At 46.6% G+C, this 22,068-nt stretch overlaps 1 long non-coding RNA gene across 1 annotated transcript in view; it reads right to left on the bottom strand.

Annotated features, from left to right (window-relative positions):
* Positions 1 to 5,819: 5,819 nt before the first annotated feature.
* The window catches only part of LOC147748105 (uncharacterized), a 33,018-nt gene continuing 16,769 nt past the window's right edge, over positions 5,820 to 22,068 (bottom strand). Inside the window, exon 2 of the long non-coding RNA XR_015308637.1 lies at positions 5,820 to 7,112. This is a non-coding gene — a long non-coding RNA (uncharacterized LOC147748105). The remainder of the gene's footprint in view (positions 7,113 to 22,068) is intronic.

Genomic DNA, 22,068 nt, shown 5'->3' with positions numbered 1-22,068 from the left:
CTTCAACATGCACACGTTTCAGTTTAGCACATTACATTTTATCACTGCCTTGCGAGATTTATTAAAAATGACAGTTTTAAAACATGAACTTAAAAAATATTGATGTCCCTCTAACCCCTTCCATGCAATTAGTAAATTAATAGGCAAGTCCTATATGTGCCATATATTCTTACATTGAGTAGCATTGTGGTTTATATAAATGCGACACAAAAGATACTTGTATAATACATACCTGAATTCTTGTATTTCAGAGTGCTCTCAAATGCAATGGGGAAAAAAGAAGCACTGTCAAATAAAATATTTGACTAGGATCAAACAGTTTGGTCAAGTGAGGAAGCCAGGAAAATTCCTCGGTTTTCTGATTTCACATTGTGCTATTCATCCTCTAGATGGGCATCTATTTCCCCCTCTTGTACTTATTCTGAGGTCAATGTGTTTTTCTTTCATTCTTGGCGCTTTAAGTTAGTGTGGTGGCAGACAGAAGCAACATCAAAGCTCAGAGCTCATTTTGGAATCAAGGGTCAAAGAGTACTTCGAAGGGAGCCGGAGCCAGAGCCAGGCCTCTGGCTCGAGCTTTCAGTGGCTCGCCTATCTCTGTTTACTGAAGGGTCATCAGACACTTGCACGCCTCCTTTGTAAATTAGATCTTGCCAGCACAAAAGGTGAATCAAAGTGATCCCAACAAGGCACACCCGGATGTAAATAAGGGTACCCTTTGCCTTAACACTAATGCCATTTTACAGCCACAGGCACAAAGGCAAAGAGTCGCCCCCTGTGAGAGGGTCAAGAAGGTTTCAGGGCACCCAGGCACCAGATTGCAGGCAGGTGACATCAGTGCACCCATCTGCAGGGGAATATCTGCCCCCTTTAAGATGTAGACTGGGCACCCACCTGCAATGAAAGACAGACCAGCGACTTCAAATATCAGGTCTGCCTTTCACTAATGCGCTGTTCACAATGCAGGTGTGAGTTAGTGGCTGCACTCCAAACACCGCAATTAATGTGTGAGGGCGCAGTTTGCCGTCTGCGCCTGGTGTACCCAATTAATGTACGCCACAGCACAGAGAGGGGCAGTGCATCCTATATATGGCCATGGTGCATCCGATCTGGCATGTGTGTTAAATGGAGCACTAACCCCTGCGTTCTCCTTTAGGAGCAGTGCACCTGAGGTGGTGTGGTTTGCCACATTTTTTAGCCTGTGCAAGTGTGGTTTGTGGAACTGAATGGACCGCCCTTTATCTAATCTTAAAAAATGAATTAGGCGCCCCTCGCCGTTTTACCACTGCAGAGCACTAGGGAAGCGCTGCTTCAGGTTAATCCACTGGGTAGACAAGTTAGCGTTAAACCTTTTAATTTTTGTGAGGGTGTGACTGCAGCAAGTGCAACTTTAGCTGTAGGGTGGAGAAATTACTAAAGTATTGCATGGTATAGCCAACATGATAGCTCCGGTCCTCACTGTTTTGTTTATTACTATCATTAAGGCGTAAAATGGAAAACTGCCTCCAACCTTTCCCCACTGAAACAAGCATTTGCAATGCAATAGGTCTTTCAGTTGTGAGAGTTTCAGGTGTTTGCATTGTAAATGGCAATGCCTTTTATTTACGTGTTGGTTTTTAAAACATAAATAAAAGGCATTGTCATTTAGAATGGCAATAGCTTAATCTCTGGCAAATGCGAGACCTATTGCATTGCAAATGCTTGTTTTTAAAAGCTCCAGGGTTTGGGCACAGTCTGTCACACATTCCACACCTGGAGTGCTCTTCCTTTCCTTGTGGCGTCATCAGTCTGATGTGACTATTGAACTGTTGACAGTGGGGGCAGGCAGGGGGGCCAGTTACTAAATGAGTTGTAAATGACTGCAGCAGCAGGGCCACCAAAGGAGGCCATTTTTCGTTGCTGATTGATGGTGTTGGGCAGGTTCCTGGCGCCAGATACAGAGGGGAAGGGGGAGGTCGTGGCGACTAAAGAGACCTTCCTCAATCTGCATCACACAGGGCTGGACCGTCTCGCAATACTTTTTATATTAGACAATCCCTGCCGTCCCGGGCGCATTTTTTAAATAAAGAAGTAGGGGAACGGACAGGGTTAAATTTAAAAAGTAGGGGCACGCCGTGCCCTTCCGATCCCGCCCACTTCTACCACTGCCTAGGACCCAGGTTCGAAAACCAGCCTTGATGCTAGATTCAACATTGTGTCATTTTAGGCAAATCACTTACTCTGTCTGTGCCCAAAAATGTGTGTAAAATGAATTTGTTGAATCCCCACCTAATGTACCTGATCTTGGAGATTGTCTCCTGACCCCTCACGTAATGTTCAGTGGTCCGTTGCTTCACAACTATGTTTGTGCAATATAAATACCAATACATAAATAAAACTGCTTCTCCTAGGAGGCCGCATTGTGGCAGGATCTCCATTTCTATAAAAACTGCTGTCTACGAATCTCAGTACCAATACATCTTTGGACACTGACAAATTGCTTCACCCTGCAGGGACCAGTGAAGTCTTGGGTTTTCGCTATACTAACCAGTGTGCCTAGCTGCATCCAATTATTGTATTTTTTGGTCCAATAAAGACTAGACGTTCCAAATGCAATTCATTGTGAGTAGCACCTGAGGACCATGATGGAATGGATCAGGGTGCCCCTTCAAGTTAAGGATACCCGTGCCCGCCATTGTAGAATGGAGCGTATACATTCGCTGTAGAAAAAGCCTTTGTTTTCCATTTTGGTATGGTGAGTATCCATACACTGTAATGATAACCTGGGATTACTTATACATTGGGCAGCCTACGTTCACTGTCAAGAGACCCTGGGGTGCAAATTGGAATTAGGAACCTTCATGCATGGTATGAGTAGTCAGTGGCATCGTATATGGGGATTCTACAGTAAATGGACTGGTAACTTCTGGGAGCCATCATGTTATTAGGCTTCCCATAGTAGCCTAGGCTTACATTTCTGGGGCTAGAAGTCTGTATTCACAGTAAGCAGTCCCTGGGGGACATGCTGGATTGGGGAGCTGTAAGAATATCCTGTAGTCATCATCAAGCAGTGGAGAGTTTCCATTAACTTAGAAGGAATCATGGCCTCTTTAGGTCGAGCTGGACTAGCATCCGTAGGATGCTGTCCAAGTTCGACAACTATAGTCATCGACTTCGGGGGGATTAGGACAAGAGGGTGCCACGCGCTTTAAACTGTGGATTTGACCTCGTGCACGAGCACGTCGGCTCCGTCCACATTCGCAGCAATTCCCGCGCCCTGCAGATCCCCACACATACACACATGCGTGCGCATACAGACAGACACTCGCTCGCTCACACACACACACACACACACTCTCTCCCCCCCACCCCCCCCGCCGCAGTCATCGGGCTCTTTTAAACACACACACACACATACACACACAGACTCCAAGACACATACACACACGCACGCTCACACACATACAGAGCGCCCCACGCACACACACATGCCCCCCGCCCTCGCAGCTCAGCAAAGGCCCCCACTCACCGGTACTCGTCTCCAGGCGAGGGCTCGTTGCAGGCGGCGGCGGTCTCATCCTTCTGTGCGTGCGAGGCTCTCACCTCACGGAAGCCCGGCTTCCGGTGTGTCTTGACGTCCCGCCCCCGGCCTGCCTGACTTCCGCCCGGGATGTCTATGTCTACTATGAAAGAAGTACTATTATTCCAACACATTTCCATTTGTGGCGTGCCTTACTTGAGTATACAATGGTGATTATTTGTAATAATTGTGCTTCTAGTAACCCACTGCAGTAACTGCGTGATTACAATGCGTGCTACAGATCAGGATGTTGCTGCTTCTTTCCCTTTGATGGCGGGCTCATGCACCTGTTGTAACTATTGCTGTGCAACCAGCCTGACACATTTTAGGATCCCCGTTACTAAGCGTTTTTATGTTTCTGCTCCCTCTAGTGACAATTTAGTGCATAAAAGACATTCTGAAAATAAACGCTGTTACGGTAGAAAATACATATTATTTCAGAACATTCCTAACGAAGAGAATGAACTTAGACTGAGGCAAACTCTGATATCCATTGAGGTACACCCCTCCTTTCTTGACCCATTACAAGGAAACGCAGACCAACAACAGATTCAGGAATATAAGGGAGACAGAGAACTTGAACGGCAAAGCTTCAGTGGTTCTCAAACTGGTGCGCATCTGTTTGCGGCGCCCCTGGCTTCTATTGACAGCACAACGGACTGCCCTGACGCACAGATTGGGAACCGCTGGATTTGCCCCAACATTAAATGAGGATTCGCCCTTCAAAAAATAAAGTGGAAGGGCAGAATATCACTAAGGGGCCCCACTGTGTTTCCGATTAAAATACCTCCTGGAGAAAATCCATGGACTAAAAGCTGACTACGAGAGTTTAAGAGTGTGTTTTTTAGGTCGAGCTGGACTACACGGACATCACCACTGTCATGCACACACGGACACCACCACTGCCATACACACACGGACACCACCACTGCCATGCACACACAGACACCACCACTGCCATGCACACGCAGACACCGCCACAGCCATGCACACACAGACACCACCACTGCCATGCACACACAGACACCACCACAGCCATGCACACACAGACACCACCACTGCCATGCACACACAGACACCACCACTGTCATGCACACACGGACACCACCACTGCCATACACACCACCACTGCCATGCACACACGGAAACCACCACTGCCATGCACACACGGAAACCACCACTGCCATGCACACACAGACACCACCACTGCAATACACACACAGACACCACCACTGCCATGCACACACAGACACCACCACTGCCATACACACACAGACACCACCACAGCCATGCACACACAGACACCACCACTGCCATACACACATGGAAACCACCACTGCCATGCACACACAGACACCACCACTGCCATACACACACGGACACCACCACTGCCATGCACACACGGAAACCACCACTGCCATGCACACACAGACACCACCACTGCCATACACACACGGACACCACCACTGCAATGCACACACAGACAACACCACTGCCATGCACACACAGACACCACCACTGCCATACACACACGGACAGCACCACTGCCATACACACACGGACACCACCACTGCCATACACACACGGACACCACCACTGCCATGCACACACAGACACCACCACTGCCATGCACACACGGACACCAAAAAAAAAATGTAATGCAAAGTATTGTCATTTACAATGCCAGTAACTCAAACTTTAATGCTGCGAGACCTATTGCATTGCAAATGCTTGTTTTAAATGTTGAGAGAGAAGGCTAGTAAATGTAAGGTGTGCTGTGATACTATGGGACCACCAGTGAGTCTGTGAACACCTATGGTTATAATGTGAAGGGAGGATTTTTTCACTGTAAGCGCAGTTTTATTCGCTACAGATGTAACCCCAGCAACAATATACTCCCATAATTGAATACGGACACTCCACCCATGGTAACTGGAGTTTGAAGTCATGATGTTGGGGAGGGATATACATTTACTATACATGGGTGCTTGGGCCTACGATGGGAGGGCTACCGTTGTCTGTAAGTGGAGCTTAACTCCATCGTGGAAAGAGGGTTTTGTTCACTGCAAGTGAAGCCTGGAAACTGATTTAAATGTCACTCTGAGAACTGTTCAATTACCTTGTGTCTTCCTGACGGATAAGCTGTTTCTATGTAAGAAGGACATTTTAATTACTAACACAATGTACATTTAAGAGCATTTTGTTTCTTAAACATCATAGAGAGACAAAGAATATATTCAAAAGAAGTGAGAAAGTCTGTAGAGACAGGAGAGATCATTGCCTCTTTAATCATGTTACTCAAAAAGACAGTCTTCCAGACATACAAAAACGTTTGTTTCGGTTTGTTTTTGTTTTCAGAGGTCTTCTTTCGGATGTTTCTCCAAGATGTAGCAGAAGTGTATTGAGTTCTTCACAAGAAAGTGATTGGTGACTCTTAATGGAAAAGGTATTAATATTTGTAATGATTGTGTCATATTTTTTTCAATACTTGTCTTTATCATGACGGGTAAAGTTTTTCTTTCTGGCACCCCTTTTCTTTTGTGCCTTGATATTATATCTACCTCCGAAAACAGTTAGTGCCATTTCTGTTAGGCAGAATCCAGCCACTCTCATTTCAGCATGATTTTCAAAGAGACTGGTTTAATCTCAGTTTCTTAAACTGTGATTTTTGTGGGTGGGGTAATGGTGCTGTACCTCCAAGGACAATTGTGAATTCATTTATAATGGAGTACGACCGGTTTCTGATGCACTATCGCTTATCTAAAGATTTGGCAGTATCGCTGGGGGCAGCAGACATTCCTCTGTAAACAAGGTCCTCCACCAATGATTTGGAAAGTATTTGTTTATAATATCCATTGTATATAAATTCCACAAAAATGGATACAAAATTAGTAATTACAAAATGCTAGAACTGGCGGACACCGTTTGTGTATGGTGCATCTTAAAGGATGTAGCCGATCTGACTAGCAAAATATTCCAATGAAGGTTTCATTTGGCACAAGCAGAACATATGGCAAATATTGGCCTCCTAGGGTGATAAATCGGTTCTTGCTCATCTATCATTTTACAGATGATTACCCGTTGATCCAAGGAGATGCCATCTCTTCCTTATCCAATTACACCCACCCACTGTATCTCACCCCGCCCTGGGGATTAAACCGCACTACATGTGTTGAGCAATGAGAAAATGGCAGATCCTTTTCATGCATTAGGGTAGCACAACTCATTGGCTTGATCATCACTTTAGGCTGTTTTATGGTCTTTGAGCCTGGCAGTGGGTAGTACAGCATGAGTGGGCATGCACAGCCCTCAACACTCCCGTCTCTAATGTGAGCAAGCGATTCCTAATCTGTGGTCCAAGACGCTTTGACAACATTATTCCCAATAGTCGTGATTGTCACTCTACTGGTGTGGGTGATCCACTTGAGACAGCTTTGCGATCCTTCTTAGAGACTGGAGAGAGGTCCTCCTTAATGAAAAGCCTAATGATCTCCAAGTTCCTCCTTCACCTGCCCGTATATTCTGGGACGTCTGTGTCGATCGAATGCAGCCGGTCCTGAAAGGAAATATGACAACCATCAGATATGGACATTTACATTGTGGAAACATCTCTACTGTCTATACGGCATCTGTTCCTGTACACTACACATTTGAAAACTTGTGTCTAAGGTAAAGCACAGATTTTTGTGAAAAATTCGAACTGGATTTTTTTGTTAATTATTAAAAAAATCTCTCTGCACTCCTGCATTCTGTTTTCTTTTTTAAATTTCGTGATAGGCATTGCTTCCTTCTGCTGCCTAAGAGTCCGACTCCAACCTCTCTGTTTGTCAGGACCAGCGTTAGAAGTGGGCGGGGACGGAAGGGCACGGCGTGCCCTTACTTCTTAAAACTATGTTAGTCCGTTCCCCTACTTCTTAGTTTTGAAAGAGCGTGCCGGGGACTGTAAAATTGCCATACTTTAAAAGTACACCTTTTTTTCACGCATGAGTGGTGCAACGTGAATATTCAGAAGGCCTCTGCACTGCGCCCGACCTCCTCCCTTTCCCCGCTGGGTCTAATGGGCCTGCAAAGTGAGACTGAAAGGGCCATCAGTGTAGCATAGTGCGAAAACGGCTACTCTGATGGCCCTGCGGCTGCTGTGAGCTAGTGATCGCACCTCATTTGTGAGGACGCTGCCAGCAAATTTACATGCCAATTTAAAGCTGCTATTAGTTGGGTTTTGTGGCAGTGATATACACAGTGTTTACCTGCTGAAGCAACGTTCATCAATGCCTACCAGACTGTTTCCCGGCAATCTCGGCCCGGAGATGCACCGGCGCCGTTCTCACGCCACTTCTAGTTCGGTTGACAGTTGTCCTCCCCATACAGGCCCCGGTGTAACACACACCATTCCAAAGATGTTTGAGAAACCCAAGGGCAAGAGTGGTTTTGCACCCATAACCAAACGAGTAAGCTCATATTTGGAAGCAGTATTTACACCACCTCCTGACCCATGTGCACATGATTTGGCAGATTTAATAATTGCATGTACTAACAGATTCGCCCCCCTGCAAAGCCCCATTGATAATGACGCCATCTGTGCAGACAAATCTTTTCCAACTCAAGCAATGACAATTTAAGAAAATATTCCAATGTTCTGAAGTCTATGATTGGTGACCTTATGGGGATGATGAAGGGCAGGAGCAGTGATGGGGCAGAAGAGGCGACAGGAGAGGAGACATGAAAGGAGAGGCAATAGGGCAGGAGAGGTGACCGGGCACAAGAAGTGACGGGCAGGTGACATGACAGGCAGGTGATGTGAAGGGCAGGTGAGGTGATGGGCAGGAGAGGTGACGGGGCAGGAGAGGTGACGGGGCAGGAGAGGGGACGGGGCTTGAGCTAGAGCAGTAACCGGGTGTGAGCGGTGAAAGGACAGCAGCGGTGAAGGGACAGGAGAAGTGAACGGGGCAGGAGCAGTGAACGGGGCAGGAGCAGTAGAAATGAACGGGGCAGGAGCAGTGAACGGGGCAGGAGCAGTGATGGGGCAGGAGAGGAGACAGGGCAGGAGAGGAGACGAGGAAGGAGAGGCAACAGGGCAGGAGAGGTGACCGGGCACAAGCAGTGACAGGCAGGTGACATGACAGGCAGGAGAGGTGACGGGGCAGGAGAGGTGACGGGGCAGGAGAGGTGACGGGGCAGGAGAGGTGACGGGCAGGAGAGGTGAACAGGACAGGAGCAGTGAACAGGACAGGAGCAGTGAACAGGACAGGAGCAGTGAATGTGGCAGGAGCAGTGAACGGGGCAGGAGCGGTGAGCGGGGCAGGAGCGGTGAGCGGGGCAGGAGCGGTGAGCGGGGCAGGAGCGGTGAGCGGGGCAGGAGCGGTGAACAGGGCAGGAGCGGTGAGCGGGGCAGGAGCGGTTAACAGGGCAGGAGCGGTGAACAGGGCAGGAGCAGTGACGGGCAGGAGAAGTGACGGGCCAGTAGAAGTGATGGGCCAGTAGAAGGGAGGGGTCGGGGGAATTGACGAAGCAGGAGTGTTGATCGAGCATGAGCAGGAGTACTGACTGGACAGGAGCAGTGAAAGGGCAGGAGTAGGCGTTTCCCAGGGCGACTGGAAGGGTAGGGGGCCAGTTTAGTATGGGGGGACCGGTTTTGTACAAGTGCAGGAGTTTTAAAAACACTGCAAAGTTATTTGTATATTCAGCAGGTTTCGGTCAACAATACAAGTGCCAAGATAACTTTGGTGATCAATATACCTGCTGGAGGGAGATGGGAGCATGTTTTGTCTAGTGGCTATTTTACTCATCTAAGGTAGTGCAGAGGGGTAATATGCCTGCTGCAAAGAACATGTACCATGCATATCAAAGAGCAATATGTTATGTGTATAGTTCAGTGGGTACTGCTTTGGGTTCACTTCCCGAATGAAAGGACACTTGAATACATATGGCCTGGCAGTTCGGGCTGGACTGTTCACATTGGGCACAGGATCAAGACTGATTTGCATATGGCTGGGTCCAAACTGGAATGGCATGGTGAGTAAAAAACGATGGATTTAAGCCCCGATCTCTGAACTGGGGTGAATGTATGACCTTGTTCTGCATTCTGTCCATCAATTGTTCTTTTTGCATTTGTCACCCTAAGTGGGACAGGTATGCTCAGACATGAGTCCTGTGCTCTCCATGCCAATGGAATCAAGCTATCCTGGCTGATGAGGGCTGAAAGCCCGAAACCGGTCCTAGGATGCTTGTTTCCAGTCCAGGGAGGACCTGGCCTGGCAGTTCGGGCTACACTGTTCTCATTGGGCACAGGATCAAGACTGATTTGCATATGGCTGGGTCCAAACTGGAATCGCATGTGAGCAAATAAACAATGGATTTAGGTCCATCTCTCTGCACTGGGGTGAATGTATGATATTGCTCTGCATTCTGTCCACCAGTTGTTCTTTTTACTATATTATGATTGAGCAGCTAGCTGGCTGACATGAATATGAAGGAGCCTTTGTGGGTTTCCGTGAGTCTAGATTCTCCTGAAGAGTCCCTTTCTCTTCTGAGCCCTGCTTAACACATGTGTATAGGAGGAGCCCTGCATTCATGACCTCAATGTTAGAGACAAAAAATAATCATGGATTTCTGAACAATGAGAGTAAAAGCATTAAGGTAACATGTTGTTCCTGCTTATATTTCACATGCTTTACATAAACCTGTATTCCCTATGAGTGTTTGCTTTTTCCTGAATTAAACCTCAAATAAACATATCCATTCTTTTAATTAAATAACGTTATAAGCTGTAACTGGTCAGTAAAATGCTAAACGTACTAAGAATTGGTATGTTTTGCTATTTCTAGCCACACCCCTGACTCCGCCCACTGATTCAATCTTCGGTTGATCCCGCCCCCTGATTCTCCACCCACAGTTCCCCTACTTTTTTTTCCCCACTTCGACCACTGGTCAGGACCACTGATCTGACGTGGAAAATCAGCCGGGCCATTTATCCTTGCATTTCTAACTTTGATTACTCCCTTTTTCATCCTATTTTATTGTCTTTCACTTAGTAATCCCCCTTCTGATGGGCTATGGTGGGGTATGCCACTTCCAAACTACCCCATAGTGTGGTTACTTCTGGAAACGCCCTCTCCTTCACACCACCTTCTTTAGCTCACGTCGGTGGGCTGTGTGAGCTAAGGGATGCAGAGTGACTGGTTCAACATTTGCAGGGCAATGAATAAAAAAAATATGAATGAGGTTTTGAGCAACTTTTTCAATCCTTTAGGATGTGGGCCTCTTACTTTCATTTATGATCTTACCTTTGTGCTATTTTAATCTCGCCACTATGGAACATTTAAGAGCAGGAACCTTGTGATACGGTCAAAGTCACAGACCCTTTACCTTCTATTTCACCAGTGATTCTTTTCGGTTTGACACCTTGAAACAAATTGTTTGATCTAAACTGGATCCTTAATTTCATCCCCTAAAAGTAAATAAATTGGTCATTTCTCACAACGTAGTCTATCATGAGGGGGCTTTGCCAATTCTACTTTGGAGTTAAAATGTCAGTACTTTAAGGTCCTGATTGTTAAACATATTTGACTGACTATATTTGCATGCAGCTATAACTCCTTTATATGAATGTGTAATATTGTTTCACTTTTTATTAGATTCCTAACCACTGTTGCACCTGTTCACTGCATTGCTGCACCTCTTTCACTTCGCACTACCTTTGTATTGTACACCTGGAAATTACATTTGGATGGATTGATTGAACCACAGGCCACTTTTGAAATATGGTTTTCAAACGAACACTCCCAGTATTAACTGTGGGAATTAAAGGGAATTTATCAATTAAGGAATTCGCAGTTCAGTATTAAGCAACATTGGCAAAACAGTGTTTTCTGCTATGTACACTTTGCAGCCGCATTAGTCTTTATCCGATCTCCCGAAGGCAGATCATAAAAGATACATACTATAAGAAAGAATAATGCAATATAAAACACATATGTTAAAAAGACTAACAATTATAGAATAATTTACAATATGTAAAGTGACCGTGCATACATTTTAAATCCAAAGACATAAAAACTAAAATAAAAATGGATAAAAAGTAAGATGCCAGGGACAAACTTACACTTTACAATACAAGATCCACAATACTTTGTAAAATGGAAAATAAAAACTATTTCATCAAAACAACATGCTCCTTCTTTTGGCTATTCAAGAAGCTAGCAACTGCGTGGCATACACAGTGGTCATTGAGTTGCAGCAGGTAAAATACGGCGGCTTTACACTTAGAAAATGTATGTCTACGTAATAGGGGTAATGCAAATTTCCTTGTGTTCGGCAAGTAAAATTGACAGAAGAAGACAAAGTGTAAAATGGTTTGGCCTGAATGCTCATCAAATGGGCAAATACAAATGGAATCCGTAGAATACTGGCCAAGGGGAAACCAAATTACCCACAGAAGGAGCCTAACCTGAACCTTGCCAGCAGTGTTCTCTCATACACATTAATCACGTATAATAAGTATAGGGAAGTAGTTGGCACCATTTGAATGATGCAATATTCTCGGACTGCTGGTTTAGCCACTTACGTCAGTTCCCTAGTAGCTTGTTTATGCTTTAAAAAAAGAGTCCTTGACCCAGTTTCTGTCTTTTTTCTCACAATTGTCTCAGGGTGCAAAACTCAGCACAGAGAAACTCTCTTTGATATACTTTAACCACGGGATGGCCGAACCATGTTCACAAGATAAACAATCTCTAATGACGGCCTGATTAAGTTTGGCTTCTTTTTTTATACCATATAGAACTCCAAAGAGCCATGGGTGCAGTATTAACAGTCACTTGAACATATCCCAAGCCTAACTCCAAATGCAATGAAAAATGTTGGGTAGAGTGAGGGACACCTAGTAACCTGTGACAGAATCTATTCTCTTCTGTCTGCATTTCAAGTGCATCCCTATGTCCCCAAAAAGCCATTCCATATGTCAAAATTGGCAAGCATTTCCGTTTATAGAACTCTAATATTGACACAATGTGTTTTTGTCGAGTGACATGGCAAGCGAGGAAATAGTACCAACAGCTTGGGTAAGGCGCATTATGCTATTATTAGTACAGGTAGACCAAGTACAGCCCTCATCTAAGTCCAATCCCAGATAAGGGAAGGAACTGAACCCGTCTAATGTTTTGCCAGCAATAGTGCGGGTGCATGTTTTCGTATTACTGGGTCCACAAACCATAGTAAAGGTTTTCTTAAGCTTATTCTCCAAGCCCAACTCTTTCATGAAACTGACATAACTAAAAATAAGCCTCTTGAGGCCATTGGCCCTCCTTGCCAGGAGCACCTCATCATCAGCATATAGGAGTGCTGGTATGGGCTTTTTCTCCACGCACGGCACATCTGCTCCAACGGATACCAGAGTTTTTTCAGTTCAATCGTGTAAAGGAGAAAAAGAATTGGGGCAAGCACCCATCCTTTGCGCACCCCCACTTAATACTGAATGATTCTGTGCATTCACCGGCACTACTATACCAAACTGTTGCTGTATGGTCATGGTGAAGATGTCTTAAAAATTAAACCATCCCCTCGTTGACGCCAATATTCTCTAAAATGGACTACAGCTGTGTTCTGGATACGTAATCAAAGGCGCTTGACAGGTCCATAAAAGCCAGGTGGGTAGAGACTCCTTTAACATACTTGTATTTAGCCAGGACTACCTTCCCAATAATTTTGTCTGTGGGGTCCAGGAGGGATATTGGGCGATAACATTTAATGTCTTGCACATTACCTTTTTAGGTCTCGCCCGCTGCGTAGGAGGGCCTTTAGCCGTTGCTCTGCTCATTTTCAAGTACTGCACTCGTGCTTTGGGCGGCATTCACCTTGAAGGAGCGAGCAGCGGCGAGCCACAAGCACGAGTGCAGTGCTTGAAATGTGAAGCCTGCTCTCCCAAGCGCGCGCGCGCCTCTCTCCTCGCCTACACGTCCTGGCCACTCACTCGCTCCGCCCTCTCCGTCTCCTTTTTGCTCGCGCTTCTTGTTTCAACAAAAAATGCCAGCGGTCAATCAGCTAAAATGTCCACTCTTTATTCCCAGTGGAGTAAGCACTTATTGCAGAGTTGTGTGCTCCACAAAGAAACCGTTCACCAAAAGTTCGTCTCTTTCTCTTATTTTACTGTTTAACAAGCTTTCAATAATCCAGCGTCTGTATTTGTCTGGATGATAGCACGACTAGTCTTAGAAGTCTACGCTTGTTCTTTCAGACTAGGGTGACCAACCGTCCGTAAATTTCACGGACAGTCCGTAATTTTGGCTGTCTGTCCGTTGTCCGTGAAGGATTCTTTAACGGACGCCATTTGTCCGTAATTTTAACCGGGCACAGCTTGCCCCCACCTCCCTTCTTGACTCAGATGCTGTATGAAAGCTCAGACCCCCAGCAGCACTGTAGAGGCACAGCGGGATGGCAACCCTCACACCTCCAGCCCTTGATGAGCTGTTAAGAGGTGCTTGAAGGTGACAGAGGGAGGGGCTGCAGGTTCAGGAGCAGGGGGCATCCATTCACATGCAAACAGCCCTGAATGCGTCTTGTATCTGCTATATAGAGGGGGGCTCACACATTCCATTTCTACCCAGGGCCCCAAACATCCTAGACTCGGCCAGATTACACCCCTGATTACACCGAGGCAGCACCTGCTTCTCTTCACCGAGCTTAATTACTGTCACTAATTTGTAAGCAAACCTCGGTTCTTCAAACATGCATAATGTAATACAATAAAGAAATGGCACAATCGCACCCACACTGATTAACAAAGTATGGAGGACAATCGGTTCTCTTAGAGTATCTCCTGTAAGTACTGTATATCACAGTGGGGGATGGCATTTTGGACAGAGAGCCTGTCTTCTCGTTGTCTTGTGCAGGAGGGGGTGAGAAGCCCAAGATGATACTAGAATACTGCATGCCCACCCCTGTGCCCACCCTGGTGGATCACGTTCCCTCTCCTGTGATGACTCCTGCTCCTGTCCCCCATGTTGTGGCTCCAGTCCACCCCCGCCTGTGATGGCTCCTGTCCCCCCCTGTGGTGGATCCTGTGTCCACCCTGGTGGATCCTGTTCCCTCTCCTGTGATGGCTCCAGTCCACCCCCGCCTGTGATGGCTCTCGTCCCCCCCCTGTGGTGGATCCTGTCTCCGCCCTGGGTGGCTTCTGTCCCAGTCCTGGAACGGCCCCTACAGCGAGGGTGAAGTTCTTGATGGGCCTCTTCTCAAAAGGGCTCAGCTCAAAATTAATATGGAGAGGTGGGCGAGTAAGTAAGTGAAGGGATGTGTGAATGGCTGGATGAATTAGTGAAAGGGTGAATGGATGAATGAAAGATTGAATACATGGATAATGAGAGAGGATAGATGGATTGATGAGTGAGGGGAAGGATGGAGAGAAAATGTAAATAGCTGGATGTATAAGTGGAAGGGTAGCTGGATGATTGATGAGGGGAAAGATGGACAAGGGGAAGGATGATGGATGGAGGGGAAGGATGGATGGATGAGGGGAAGGATAAATGGATGAGGGGAAGGATAAATGGATGGATGGAGGGGAAGGATGGATTGATGAGGGGCAGGATAAATGGATGGGGTGGATGGATGGGTGAGGGGAAGGATGGATGAGGGGAAGGATGATGGATGGGGGGCAGGATGATGGATGGGGGGCAGGATAAATGGATGGGATGGACGGATGGGTGAGGGGAAGGATGGATGAAAGGAAGGATGGATGAGGGGGAGGATGATGGATGGAGGGGAAGGATGGATGGAGGGGAAGGATGGATGGATGAGGGGCAGGATAAATGGATGGGATGGATGGATGGGTGAGGAGAAGGATGATGGATGAGGAGAAGGATGGATGGATGGAGGGGAAGGATGGATGGATGAGGGGCAGGATAAATGGATGGGATGGATGGATGGCTGAGGGGAAGGATTGATGAAAGGATGGATGGGTGAGGGGAAGGATGGATGAAAGGAAGGATGGATGAGAGGAAGGATGATGGATGGAGGGGAAGGATGCATGGATGAGGTGCAGGATAAATGGATGGGATGGATGGGTGAGGGGAAGGATGGATGAAAGGAAGGATGGATGAGGGGAAGGATGGATGGATGACTGGAAAGGATGGATGATGAGGGGAAGGATGGATGGATGATGAGGGGAAGGATGGATGGATGGATGGATGATGAGGGGGTGGGTGAAAGGATGGATGATGAGGGGAAGGGTGGATGGATGGATGATGAGGGGGTGGGTGAAAGGATGGATGGATGGATGGATGATGAGGGAATGGATGGATGATGAGGGGGGTGAAAGGATGGATGGATGATGAGGGGAAGGATGGATGGATGATGAGGGGAAGGATGGATGGATGATGAGGGGAAGGATGGATGGATGGATGGATGATGAGGGAAAAGGATGGATGGATAATGAGGGGAAAGGATGGATGGATGATGAGGGAAAAGGATGGATGGATGATGAGGGGGAAGGATGGATGGATGATGAGGGGAAGGACAGATGGATGGATGATGAGGGAAAAGGATGGATGGATGATGAGGGGAAGGATGGATGGATGATGAGGGAAAAGGATGGATGGATGGATGATGAGGGAAAAGGATGGATGGATGATGAGGGAAAAGGATGGATGGATGATGAGGGGAAGGATGGATAGATGATGAGGGGATGGATGGATGATGAGGGGAAGCACAGATGGATGCATGAATGGATGATGGGTGGGTGAAAGGATGGATGGATGGAGAGTGGGTGAAAGGATGGATGGATAAGTGGGTTGGTGAAAGGATGGATCGATGGATGATGATGAGTGGGTGGGTGGATGGATGGATGGATGAGTGGGTGGGTGGGTGAAAGGATGGATCAGTGGATTGGATGGTGGGTGGGTGAAAGGATGGATGAGTGGGTGGGTGGATGGTGGGTGGGTGGATGAGTGAAATGATGGATGGATTGATGGATTGATAAGTGCAAGTGTGAATGAATGGAGATATGAGTGAAAGGGTGGGTGTAAGGATGGATGAGTGAGTGAAAGGGAGGGTAGATGGACAAAAGGATGAATAGATGTGTTAAATGAGTGAAATGATAGATGGATGAGTGATAGGGGCAATGTATGGATTCATGAGTGGATGAGTAGATGGATGGATGGGTGGGTGGATGGATGGATGGAAGAAATGCTAAGTGAAAGGGTTGATGGAGATAGAAAGGGAGGATGGATGGATGACTAAAAGAGTGGATGGGTGGAAGGATTAGTAAGTGACAGGATGGCTGGATTGGTGAAAGGGTAAATGGCTGAATGGATGAGTGAATGGGTGGATGGGATGAAGAGTGGATGGATAAGTGTACAGATGGATAGGGTGAAAGGGTGGATGGATGGATGGATGGATAATGGAGGATGAGTGAAAGGATGGATGAGGGGATGGATGAGGGGATGGATGAATGGATGGATGAGTGAAATGATAGATGGAAGGATACATGATGGATAGGTTTGCAAATGGTTGAATATGTTTGGAAATGGCTGGGCTTACTTATATACTATTGCGCGACCTCTGATGTGTCTGTAAAACGTACCTATTGTCCTGACGTTTTGTCCTGAATTTTGACCTCCTGTCCTGAATTTGTGTCCTGAATTTTGACCCTTTGTCCTGAATTTTTACACTCACCGTCCTGAATTTGCACCAATGCCAGTTGGTCACCCTATTTCAGACTCCTCTAGCGTTTGAGTTTGAGACGGGTTTCCTTTACTTGTCCTGGGGGTACACCTATTGCGGAACCTCCCCACCCTCGAGGATGCCTGCAGCTAATGTGTTTGTTGACATCAGGGACATGTGCTTTCGACGACTGCGGCCGGCAGCCAGCGTGTTCTTACCATTCAAGGTCTGCCGCCCGTTTTTCTGTGCCTCCCGGGAGTGCCTGTCCTTTTACCGGACGCCTTCGACCGACTCAGTAGGGATCTGTCATTGAAATGGAGTACTGATGTGTCTATTGTAGACAGGGACTTGTTCTGCACACTCCTGCCATCTAGTGGCTCAATCGGGAATAGTTTGAATAAGTATGAATCAAACTCTGAGGATGTTTAAAGCTTCAAACGCCAACATCAGATGACTGAGGATTTTGCAGTAGCATTCCAGTTATCTGAGCCACGAGCATGTTATGTTTTTTAAGAGTTCTTATCATTATTATTTCCCTTTTGACCTTCTGTGTTCATGATGGCGCCGAGAGGCAGAGACTCCACTCCGGAATCTTCTTTGGGGATGGAATTGTATTTCATTTTTTATTTTCTGCAAAGTCTGGCCATTTTTTTCTTTTTAGTACTTTAGTATTGTTTTTTATTAATGATTTTATTGGCTTGCTGCGGGCGGTATCCTGCTCATGTACTCTAATTTAGTACAATACTAATGAAACAAAATAGTTTAAAGTTTTACCGCTGACATTAAAACCGCTTTTATATTTGCACCGGTCTTTGGGTTCACGCTGAGTTTTCCCGTATTAAAAATAAATTTGAGCAGTAACTGCACTAATAGCTATTGTTTTGTGGCATTCCTTATCAGTGCTTATTAGCTCATGTATGCTCCACACACAGCATCACTCGATAAATGCTACACGAAATTCACTTTCAAAGATGTTTGGAACACACGCGTCTTCACGTTAAATTGCGTTTCGTCCCAGTAATTTCCATGCAGTCTGTAATTTCTTACAATTCTCAGCAGCAGTAGAGTGGTTGTGACAGAAGAGCCACTGTCTGTCCTCCGTCACACATACACACTAGCTGCTCACTACACCCTCCCTCCCCTTGTTACTACTAGCAACCCGGCAAACATTCCACCGAGCAGCACGCGCTCAGTGAATTAATTCCTCCATGAAGGATGCCAGCGCGCCACCGAAGAACCGCCCTTCCTGCGTGCATTTCCCTGAATGCACCACCTCTGTGCACTGTCGTATGTGTACTGTCCTGTGTGCATGTCCTGGGTGTACTGTCCTGAATGCACCACCTCTGTGCACTGTCCGACATGTCCTGTCCTGTGTGCACTTCCCCCACTGACAAAAAAGACTCTCTATTGTGTTCAATCTCGGGGGTGCTACTGTGGCAGGGCACTGATCCGGAAACTTGCAGATATCGCTACAAACCCATTTGACCGCTATCCGCGTCCCATTGAAGCGCTAACCTTGCGAACCTGAAACAGCAACGTAGCATCCAAAAACTCATTACTGCCTGAAGGCAAACGCCGGCAGATACGCAAAACTCACCGCTGCCCTGATGGCATAACAGCCTCGGCAAGCACCTAAAACCCGCTCACTGCCGGCTGGCATTAGCCGCGGCAGGCACCCAAACCTCAACACTAACAGAAGGATCTACACGGACAAAGACGAGACTCTCGAAGGAAACATGCTGACAATTCTGCAAACACTACTGACCGCTACCCGCGGCCCATCACTGAGCTGACCATGTGATGCAACCTCAACTGTGACAAAGCGTCACACACCAATAAGACAACCTAAACAGCGACTACAAAATTCCAAACGAATATGGAGTAATGAGGCTATTGCCTCGGTATCCAAAAACTCACCACTGTCAGAAGGTATCTGACAGGAGAAGACAAGAAACAGGCTGGCAGGGCAGTGCCTGAGTGCTTCCATCTGTGGTACTCCCTGCCCCCACAGTTGGCAACCCTCCTCGGGCACTTACAATATGTTCCTCTAGCGCTTGGTGCCCGGCTGGGAGGGAGCAGCGCCTCCGCCCTGCAGTCTACCAGCATGTGCAAGTGATGTGCATACATGTGCACACAGATGAGGCGGTCGCGGGATCTCGTTTAGTCTCTGCTGCAGTTGGAGTGGGCGGTGCCAACCTTAGAAGTACAGAGTGATCCGGCCTAATGTCGGCATGTCAGGGCCTCGCGGCCGAAAGGAATCTGGATGAAAGTTACGCCTTGTTGCATTCTTCGAGCCCGCTCCGTGGGGTGAGGGGAGGACGGCCTGCCCTGGTACATTTGTAGGACACAGCGGACTGGCATTTATATAAATAACTTAACATAACGGCAAGGGGGCTGCTGCAGGCCCTTGCACTCTCTTGTACCAGTAAGTATTATGTCCTTGGAAGCGAGCTGCTTCTCATGCGCTTTCTGAATGGCAAAAATAGTAATTGTTTAGCTATTCAATCCCTGGTGGCACACCACCCAGGATTATAAGCTGCATGGCTAAGCACTTATAAGGTCCCAAAGGCGAGACATATTGGCTATGACAATGCTTGTTTAAAGATAGGGACTATTATAGATGAACGCCAAGAACTGGGCACATCCATGCTACAAACAGAGTTAAATACAGAAGTAAAGACAGGAATACAGAACCCTGGATCCTCCCTAAACAGATCAACAATAAAGACACAGGTTATCAAGCAGACGGCCAGAAGGAAGCAAGGGAACCCACTGTCCAACCCTTGTAAAAAGGCGCATCGACAGTCACACTGTACTTTTTTTTAATCACATGCTTAACTTTTAACGGTTTTAATTTATGATATTTTATGATCCTTTTGTAATATGTTTTGCACTGATTTTAATTAACTATGCATAATAAACTTTACCTTACCTTACCTTACCTAAACAGATCAAGCGGGACACCATCCGATCCTAGCACTTTCTTACACCTATCAATTATCGCTTTCAAGACCTCTACCTCGCTAAACTCCAGGTTTAAACCCACAATGGCTGAAGTACATTGTCGGACCCATCGTCAGAGGAGTACATCCCAGAGAAATGCACCAGCCAGGCCTCCCCCGGGATGTGAACCGTTAGTTTATCTTGCTGTAATGAAGGAGATAAAATGTACACTCATACTCTTTTTGATAAACCAGTAGCCCTGTGTTTGTTATTTTATACTATTTCAGACATTCAACTGCTCTTTGTACTAAAACCCCCACCCTTTCCACAAGCCTGTCTGTTGAGAAGCAACATTGACATAAATTATTACAAGAAACTGGGTGCAGTGTAATACAGCGTTTGGTTCTCTCCTATTAAAGCAGGGTTCTTCAGAATCGGTCCTGGAAGGCTTGATCCATGCCAGATTTTTTTTAGCATATCCCCATTTAGATAAATGTAGTTATCTTACAAATCTGGCTTGAATCATCCCTCCAGGTCCGACATTAGAGAAACCTGTCTTAAAGCAAATAATTACTTCCAAGGGTCACCGGTTAGTACACCATGAAGAGTGTGTCATGCCCAGGCCAGAGACACTAGGACCCTGGGCAAAGGGCAGAGGCCAAGGGACACCGGACACCGCTTCCGGTTTAGGGGAGGGGACAGGAAGGGACAAGGACATTCCAGTGAGGACCTCGAGGTGAGAGGTCAGGGATCGTACCAGCTGTAATGATAAGCCAATAAAGAGTACCTGTGTACAGCCATCGCATCATGTATATTCCTGGGGCTGATGAACAAGACAACTGGCGACGAAGCGTGCTATCGTGTGCCCAACAGGACCGAAGAAAAGAAGAGCTGCTGCACGCCGCGTCGAGGGACGAGCGACGACATCATCGAGACCAGGAGCCCACCCTGTCTTGTGTATGCAGGAGGAAACTGCGCAGGAGCCCACCCCGACCGTCATTTGAGCAGAGAAAAGAAGCGTCCACATCACCCGGTAAGCAGACTGAAAAGCGGAGCGAGCGCGCGCATTGAATAGAATAAAGCTCGAGATCTCACGAGAAGGGCGGCCATTTTGAAGTCAGGCGGCCAGAGCCAATCAACACAAAGGAAAACCGGGCAACCATTTTGAAGTCAGGCAGTGCTCCGATTGGTCGAGAAGTCTCGCGAGACTACCAGTGGCCATTTTGAAATCAGGCAAACTGACCAACGAGAAGACAGAACAGCGCGGCGGCCATTTTAAAAACAGGAAAACACGAGCAAAACTAGGAAAGTGCCGATTTGAGCACCAGAAAGGGAATAAGCACAGGCAAAGGCAAGAACAATATATAATGATAATGGAAAGTGCTAAATAGAGCACCAGAAATAAAAAAGAAGCACAGGCAAAGCCAAACAAAGGAAAATAAGAACAGAAAGTGCTAAGAAAAGATATAATAAAGAACTAAAGATTTAAGAAGACAGGATAAAACAAGAAATAATAAAAGAGTGCCAGGAAGAGCACAGAAGGAAAAAACAAGCACAAGGCAAGACAAAGGGAACCAATAAAAGGAAAGGATGGCAGATACAAAACCAGAAAGACAAAGTGCACAATATAGAAGACCACTACCAATCAACTTATCTGAGCCACAAGTAGGAATTTGATGGGAGAAATGGATCAGACGCTTCGAGAGATACAAGGAAGCGACCGATGTGACTGACGCTAAACAACTAGGCGTATTCCTAAACTTAGTAGGTGATGAAGTTGAAGACCTATTAGTGACACTGCCACAAGAGGAGACTGCCACCTAACTAAAAAAGTGCCTAACAGACAAATTTGACCCGCAGAGAAATGTCGACTTCGAGCGATACACCTTCACAATTGCGTTTCAACAACCGGATGAAAC

This window comes from Lissotriton vulgaris, chromosome 1_1, assembly GCF_964263255.1.
Source record: "Lissotriton vulgaris chromosome 1_1, aLisVul1.2, whole genome shotgun sequence".
NCBI classification, from domain to species: domain Eukaryota; kingdom Metazoa; phylum Chordata; class Amphibia; order Caudata; family Salamandridae; genus Lissotriton; species Lissotriton vulgaris.
Note: the sequence above shows the minus strand (reverse complement) of the source record. Positions and strands in the feature narration are given on the sequence as shown.